The following is a 9,584-nucleotide window of genomic DNA, read 5'->3' as shown; positions in this document are numbered from 1 at the left end:
CCATGTCTCACTAATACCAGATCACACACTGGCAGCCTGCACCATGTCTCACTAATACCAGATCACACACTGGCAGCCTGCACCATGTCTCACTAATACCAGATCAGACACTGGCAGCCTACACCATGTCTCACTAATACCAGATCACACACTGGCAGCCTAAACCATGTCTCACTAATACCAGATCATACACTGGCAGCCTTACCATGTCTCGCTAACACGTCACACTGGCAGCCTAAACCATGTCTCCTAATACCAGATCACACACTGGCAGCCTGCACCATGTCTCACTAATACCAGATCACACACTGGCAGCCTAAACCATGTCTCACTAATACCAGATCACACACTGGCAGCCTAAACCATGTCTCACTAATACCAGATCACACACTGGCAGCCTGCACCATGTCTCACTAATACCAGATCACACACTGGCAGCCTGCACCATGTCTCACTTATACCAGATCACACACTGGCAGCCTGCACCATGTCTCACTAATACCAGATCACACACTGGCAGCCTAAACCATGTCTAACTAATACCAGATCATACACTGGCAGCCTTCACCATGTCTCACTAATACAAGATCACACACTGGCAGCCTAAACCATGTCTCACTAATTCCAGATCAAACACTAGTGTTCTGCACCATGTCTCACTAATACCAGATCACACACTGGCAGCCTAAACCATGTCTCACTAATACCAGATCACACACTGGCAGCCTGCACCATGTCTCACTAATACCAGATCACACACTGGCAGCCTAAACCATGTCTCACTAATACCAGATCACACACTGGCAGCCTAAACCATGTCTCACTAATACCAGATCACACACTGGCAGCCTAAACCATGTCTCACTAATACCAGATCACACACTGGCAGCCTGCACCATGTCTCGCTAATACCAGATCACACACTGGCAGCCTAAACCATGTCTCACTAATACCAGGTCACACACTGGCAGCCTAAACCATGTCTCACTAATACCAGATAATACACTGGCAACCTTAACCATGTCTCGCTAACACACTGGTTCCCACACTGGCAACCTAAACCATGTCTCGCTAATATGAGGTGACACACTGGCAGCCTGCACCATGTCTCACTAATACCAGATCACACACTGGCAGCCTGCACCATGTCTCACTAATACCAGATCACACACTGGCAGCCTAAACCATGTCTCACTAATACCAGATCACACACTGGCAGCCTGCACCATGTCTCGCTAATACCAGATTACACACTAGCAGCATGCATCATGTCTCACTAATACCAGATCACACACTGGCAGCCTAAACCATGTCTCACTAATACCAGGTCACACACTGGCAGCCTAAACCATGTCTCACTAATACCAGATCACACACTGGCAACCTTAACCATGTCTCGCTAACACATGGTTCACACACTGGCAACCTAAACCATGTCTCACTAATATGAGATCACACACTGGCAGCCTGCACCATGTCTCACTAATACCAGATCACACACTGGCAGCCTAAACCATGTCTCACTAATACCAGATCACACACTGGCAGCCTAAACCATGTCTCACTAATACCAGATCACACACTGGCAGCCTGCACCATGTCTCACTAATACCAGATCACACACTGGCAGCCTGCACCATGTCTCACTAATACCAGATCAGACACTGGCAGCCTAAACCATGTCTCACTAATACCAGATCACACACTGGCAGCCTAAACCATGTCTCACTAATACCAGATCACACACTGGCAACCTTAACCATGTCTCGCTAACACACTGGTTCCCACACTGGCAGCCTAAACCTTGTCTCGCTAATACGAGATCACACACTGGCAGCCTGCACCATGTCTCACTAATACCAGATCACACACTGGCAGCCTAAACCATGTCTCACTAATACCAGATCACACACTGGCAGCCTAAACCATGTCTCACTAATACCAGATCACACACTGGCAGCCTGCACCATGTCTCACTAATACCAGATCACACACTGGCAGCCTGCACCATGTCTCACTAATACCAGATCACACACTGGCAGCCTGCACCATGTCTCACTAATACCAGATCACACACTGGCAGCCTAAACCATGTCTAACTAATACCAGATCACACACTGGCAGCCTGCACCATGTCTCACTAATACAAGATCACACACTGGCAGCCTAAACCATGTCTCACTAATTCCAGATCAAACACTAGTGTTCTGCACCATGTCTCACTAATACCAGATCTCACACTGGCAGCCTAAACCATGTCTCACTAATACCAGATCACACACTGGCAGCCTGCACCATGTCTCACTAATACCAGATCACACACTGGCAGCCTAAACCATATCTCACTAATACCAGATCACACACTGGCAGCCTAAACCATATCTCACTAATACCAGATCACACACTGGCAGCCTAAACCATGTCTCACTAATACCAGATCACACACTGGCAGCCTGCACCATGTCTCACTAATACCAGATCACACACTGGCAGCCTAAACCATGTCTCACTAATACCAGATCACACACTGGCAGCCTAAACCATGTCTCACTAATACCAGATCACACACTGGCAACCTTAACCATGTCTCGCTAACACACGGTTCCCACACTGGCAACCTAAACCATGTCTCGCTAATATGAGATCACACACTGGCAGCCTAAACCATGTCTAACTAATACCAGATCACACACTGGCAGCCTAAACCATGTCTCACTAATACCAGATAACACACTGGCAGCCTGCACCATGTCTCGCTAATACCAGATCACACACTGGCATCCTGCACCATGACTCGCTAATACAAGATTACACACTAGAAGCATGCATCATGTCTCACTAATACCAGATCACACACTGGCAGCCTAAACCATGTCTCACTAATACCAGATCATACACTGGCAGCCTAAACCATGTCTCACTAATACCAGATCACACACTGGCAACCTTAACCATGTCTCGCTAACACACTGGTTCCCACACTGGCAACCTAAACCATGTCTCACTAATATCAGATCACACACTGGCAGCCTGCACCATGTCTCACTAATATCAGATCACACACTGGCAGCTTAAACCATGTCTCGCTAATACCAGATCACACACTGGTAGACTAAACCATGTCTCACTAATACCAGATCACACACTGGCAGCCTGCACCATGTCTCACTCATACCAGATCACACACTGGCAGCCTGCACCATGTCTCACTAATACCAGATCACACACTGGCAGCCTGCACCATGTCTCACTAATACCAGATCACACACTGGCAGCCTAAACCATGTCTCACTAATACCAGATCACACACTGGCAGCCTTCACCATGTCTCACTAATACAAGATCACACACTGGCAGCCTAAACCATGTCTCACTAATACCAGATCACACACTGGCAGCCTGCACCATGTCTCACTAATACCAGATCTCACACTGGCAGCCTAAACCATGTCTCACTAATACCAGATCACACACTGGCAGCCTGCACCATGTCTCACTAATACCAGATCACACACTGGCAGCCTAAACCATATCTCACTAATACCAGATCACACACTGGCAGCCTAAACCATATCTCACTAATACCAGATCACACACTGGCAGCCTGCACCATGTCTCACTAATACCAGATCACACACTGGCAGCCTGCACCATGTCTCACTAATACCAGATCACACACTGGCAGCCTAAACCATGTCTCACTAATACCAGGTCACACACTGGCAGCCTAAACCATGTCTCACTAATACCAGATAATACACTGGCAACCTTAACCATGTCTCGCTAACACACTGGTTCCCACACTGGCAACCTAAACCATGTCTCACTAATACGAGGTCACACACTGGCAGACTGCACCATGTCTCACTAATACCAGATCACACACTGGCAGCCTGCACCATGTCTCACTAATACCAGATCACACACTGGCTGCCTAAACCATGTCTCACTAATACCAGATCACACACTGGCAGCCTGCACCATGTCTCGCTAATACCAGATCACACACTGCCAACCTGCACCATGTCTCGCTAATACCAGATCACACACTGGAAGCCTGCATCATGTCTCACTAATACGAGTTCACACACTGGCAGCCTAAACCATGTCTCACTAATACCAGATCATACACTGGCAACCTTACCATGTCTCGCTAACACACGGTTCCCACACTGGCAGCCTAAACCATGTCTCGCTAATATCAGATCACACACTGGCAGCCTGCACCATGTCTCACTAATACCAGATCACACACTGGCAGCCTAAACCATGTCTCACTAATACCAGATCACACACTGGCAGCCTACACCATGTCTCACTAATACCAGATCACACACTGGCAGCCTGCACCATGTCTCACTAATACCAGATCACACACTGGCAGCCTGCACCATGTCTCACTAATACCAGATCACACACTGGCAGCCTGCACCATGTCTCACTAATACCAGATCACACACTGGCAGCCTAAACCATGTCTCACTAATACCAGATCACACACTGGCAGCCTTCACCATGTCTCACTAATACCAGATCACACACTGGCAGCCTAAACCATGTCTCACTAATACCAGATCACACACTGGCAGCCTGCACCATGTCTCACTAATACCAGATCACACACTGGCAGCCTAAACCATGTCTCACTAATACCAGATCACACACTGGCAGCCTGCACCATGTCTCACTAATACCAGATCACACACTGGCAGCCTAAACCATGTCTCACTAATACCAGATCACACACTGGCAGCCTGCACCATGTCTCACTAATACCAGATCACACACTGGCAGCCTGCACCATGTCTCACTAATACCAGATCACACACTGGCAGCTTAAACCATGTCTCACTAATACCAGATCACACACTGGCAGCCTAAACCATGTCTCACTAATACCAGATCACACACTGGCAGCCTGCACCATGTCTCACTAATACCAGATCACACACTGGCAGCCTGCACCATGTCTCACTAATACCAGATCACACACTGGCAGCCTGCACCATGTCTCACTAATACCAGATCACACACTGGCAGCCTAAACCATGTCTCACTAATACCAGATCATACACTGGCAACCTAAACCATATTTCACTAATACCAGATGACACACTGGCAGCCTAAACCATGTCTCACTAATTCCAGATCACACACTGGCAGCCTGCACCATGTCTCACTAATAAAAGATCACACACTGGAAGCCTGCACCATGTCTCACTAATACCAGATCACACACTGGCAGCCTGCACCATGTCTCACTAATACCAGATCACACACTGGAAGCCTGCATCATGTCTCACTAATACCAGAACACACTGGCAGCTAAACCATGTCTCACTAATACCACTGGTTCACACACTGGCAGCCTAAACCATGTCTCACTAATACCAGGTCACACACTGGCAGCCTGCACCATGTCTCGCTAATACCAGAGCACACACTGGCAGCCTGCATCATGTCTCACTAATACCAGATCACACACTGGCAGCCTAAATTATGCCTCACTAATACCAGATCACACACTGGCAGCCTGACCATGTCTCACTAATACCAGATCACATACTGGCAGCCTAAACCATGTCTCGCTAATACCAGATCAGACACTGGCAGCCTACACCATGTCTCACTAATACCAGGTCACACACTGGCAGCCTAAACCATGTCTCACTAATACCAGATCACACACTGGCAGCCTTCACCATGTCTCGCTAACACAGTTCCCACACTGGCAGCCTAAACCATGTCTCGCTAATATGAGATCACACACTGGCAGCCTGCACCATGTCTCACTAATACCAGATCACACACTGGCAGCCTAAACCATGTCTCACTAATACCAGATCACACACTGGCAGCCTAAACCATGTCTCACTAATACCAGATCACACACTGGCAGCCTGCACCATGTCTCACTAATACCAGATCACACACTGGCAGCCTGCACCATGTCTCACTAATACCAGATCACACACTGGCAGCCTGCACCATGTCTCACTAATACCAGATCACACACTGGCAGCCTAAACCATGTCTCACTAATACCAGATCACACACTGGCAGCCTGCACCATGTCTCACTAATACCAGATCACACACTGGCAGCCTACACCATGTCTCACTAATACCAGATCACACACTGGCAGACTGCACCATGTCTCACTAATACCAGATCACACACTGGCAGCCTGCACCATGTCTCACTAATACCAGATCACACACTGGCAGCCTGCACCATGTCTCACTAATACCAGATCACACACTGGCAGCCTACACCATGTCTCACTAATACCAGATCACACACTGGCAGCCTAAACCATGTCTCACTAATACCAGATCACACACTGGCTGCCTAAACCATGTCTCACTAATACCAGATCACACACTGGCAGCCTGCACCATGTCTCGCTAATACCAGATCACACACTGGCAGCCTAAACCATGTCTCACTAATACCAGGTCACACACTGGCAGCCTAAACCATGTCTCACTAATACCAGATAATACACTGGCAACCTTAACCATGTCTCGCTAACACCAGTTCCCACACTGGCAACCTAAACCATGTCTCGCTAATACGAGATCACACACTGGCAGCCTGCACCATGTCTCACTAATACCAGATCACACACTGGCAGCCTGCACCATGTCTCACTAATACCAGATCACACACTGGCAGCCTAAACCATGTCTCACTAATACCAGATCACACACTGGCAGCCTGCACCATGTCTCACTAATACCAGATCACACACTGGCAGCCTGCACCATGTCTCACTAATACCAGATCACACACTGGCAGCCTAAACCATGTCTCACTAATACCAGATCACACACTGGCAGCCTAAACCATGTCTCACTAATACCAGATCATACACTGGCAACCTTAACCATGTCTCGCTAACACAGTTCACACACTGGCAGCCTAAACCATGTCTCACTAATACCAGGTCACACACTGGCAGCCTGCACCATGTCTCACTAATACCAGATCACACACTGGCAGCCTAAACCATGTCTCACTAATACCAGATCACACACTGGCAGCCTACACCATGTCTCACTAATACCAGATCACACACTGGCAGCCTGCACCATGTCTCACTAATACCAGATCACACACTGGCAGCCTGCACCATGTCTCACTAATACCAGATCACACACTGGCAGCCTGCACCATGTCTCACTAATACCAGATCACACACTGGCAGCCTAAACCATGTCTCACTAATACCAGATCACACACTGGCAGCCTGCACCATGTCTCACTAATACCAGATCACACACTGGCAGCCTGCACCATGTCTCACTAATACCAGATCACACACTGGCAGCCTGCACCATGTCTCACTAATACCAGATCACACACTGGCAGCCTACACCATGTCTCACTAATACCAGATCACACACTGGCAGCCTGCACCATGTCTCACTAATACCAGATCACACACTGGCAGCCTAAACCATGTCTCACTAATACCAGATCACACACTGGCAGCCTGCACCATGTCTCACTAATACCAGATCACACACTGGCAGCCTGAACCATGTCTCACTAATACCAGATCACACACTGGCAGCCTGCACCATGTCTCACTAATACCAGATCACACACTGGCAGCCTACACCATGTCTCACTAATACCAGATCACACACTGGCATCCTGCACCATGTCTCACTAATACCAGATCACACACTGGCAGCCTAAACCATGTCTCACTAATACCAGATCACACACTGGCAGCCTAAACCATGTCTCACTAATACCAGATCACACACTGGCAGCCTAAACCATGTCTCACTAATACCAGATCACACACTGGCAGCCTGCACCATGTCTCACTAATACCAGATCACACACTGGCAGAATGCACCATGTCTCACTAATACCAGATCACATACTGGCAGCCTACACCATGTCTCACTAATACCAGATCACACACTGGCAGCCTAAACCATGTCTCGCTAACACAGTTCCCACACTGGCAGCCTAAACCATGTCTCACTAATACCAGATCACACACTGGCAGCCTGCACCATGTCTCACTAATACCAGATCACACACTGGCAGCCTGCACCATGTCTCACTAATACCAGATCACACACTGGCAGCCTAAACCATGTCTCACTAATACCAGATCACACACTGGCAGCCTGCACCATGTCTCACTAATACCAGATTACACACTGGCAGCCTGCACCATGTCTCACTAATACCAGATCACACACTGGCAGCCTAAACCATGTCTCACTAATACCAGATCACACACTGGCAGCCTAAACCATGTCTAACTAATACCAGATCACACACTGGCAACCTTAACCATGTCTCACTAATACAGTTCACACACTGGCAACCTAAACCATGTCTCGCTAATACCAGGTCACACACTGGCAGCCTGCACCATGTCTCACTAATACCAGATCACACACTGGCAGCCTGCACCATGTCTCACTAATACCAGATCACACACTGGCAGCCTAAACCATGTCTCACTAATACCAGATCACACACTGGCAGCCTGCACCATGTCTCACTAATACCAGATCACACACTGGCAGCCTGCACCATGTCTCACTAATACCAGATCACACACTGGCAGCCTAAACCATGTCTCACTAATACCAGATCACACACTGGCAGCCTAAACCATGTCTCACTAATACCAGATCACACACTGGCAGCCTTAACCATGTCTCGCTAACACACGGTTCCCACACTGGCAGCCTAAACCATGTCTCACTAATATGAGATCACACACTGGCAGCCTGCACCATGTCTCACTAATACCAGATCACACACTGGCAGCCTAAACCATGTCTCACTAATACCAGATCACACACTGGCAGCCTAAACCATGTCTCACTAATACCAGATCACACACTGGCAGCCTGCACCATGTCTCACTAATACCAGATCACACACTGGCAGCTTGCACCATGTCTCACTTATACCAGATCAGACACTGGCAGCCTGCACCATGTCTCACTAATACCAGATCACACACTGGCAGCCTAAACCATGTCTAACTAATACCAGATCACACACTGGCAGCCTTCACCATGTCTCACTAATACCAGATCACACACTGGCAGCCTAAACCATGTCTCACTAATTCCAGATCAAACACTGGCAGCCTGCACCATGTCTCACTAATACCAGATCACACACTGGCAGCCTAAACCATGTCTCACTAATACCAGATCACACACTGGCAGCCTGCACCATGTCTCACTAATACCAGATCACACACTGGCAGCCTACACCATGTCTCACTAATACCAGATCACACACTGGCAGCCTAAACCATATCTCACTAATACCAGATCACACACTGGCAGCCTAAACCATGTCTCACTAATACCAGATCACACACTGGCAGCCTGCACCATGTCTCGCTAATACCAGATCACACACTGGCAGCCTAAACCATGTCTCACTAATACCAGGTCACACACTGGCAGCCTACACCATGTCTCACTAATACCAGATCACACACTGGCAGCCTAAACCATGTCTCGCTAACACACGGTTCACACACTGGCAGCCTACACCATGTCTCACTAATATCAGGTCACACACTG

Source organism: Coregonus clupeaformis, chromosome 6 (assembly GCF_020615455.1).
Source record: "Coregonus clupeaformis isolate EN_2021a chromosome 6, ASM2061545v1, whole genome shotgun sequence".
Classification (NCBI taxonomy): domain Eukaryota; kingdom Metazoa; phylum Chordata; class Actinopteri; order Salmoniformes; family Salmonidae; genus Coregonus; species Coregonus clupeaformis.
This window is presented reverse-complemented; position numbering follows the sequence as displayed.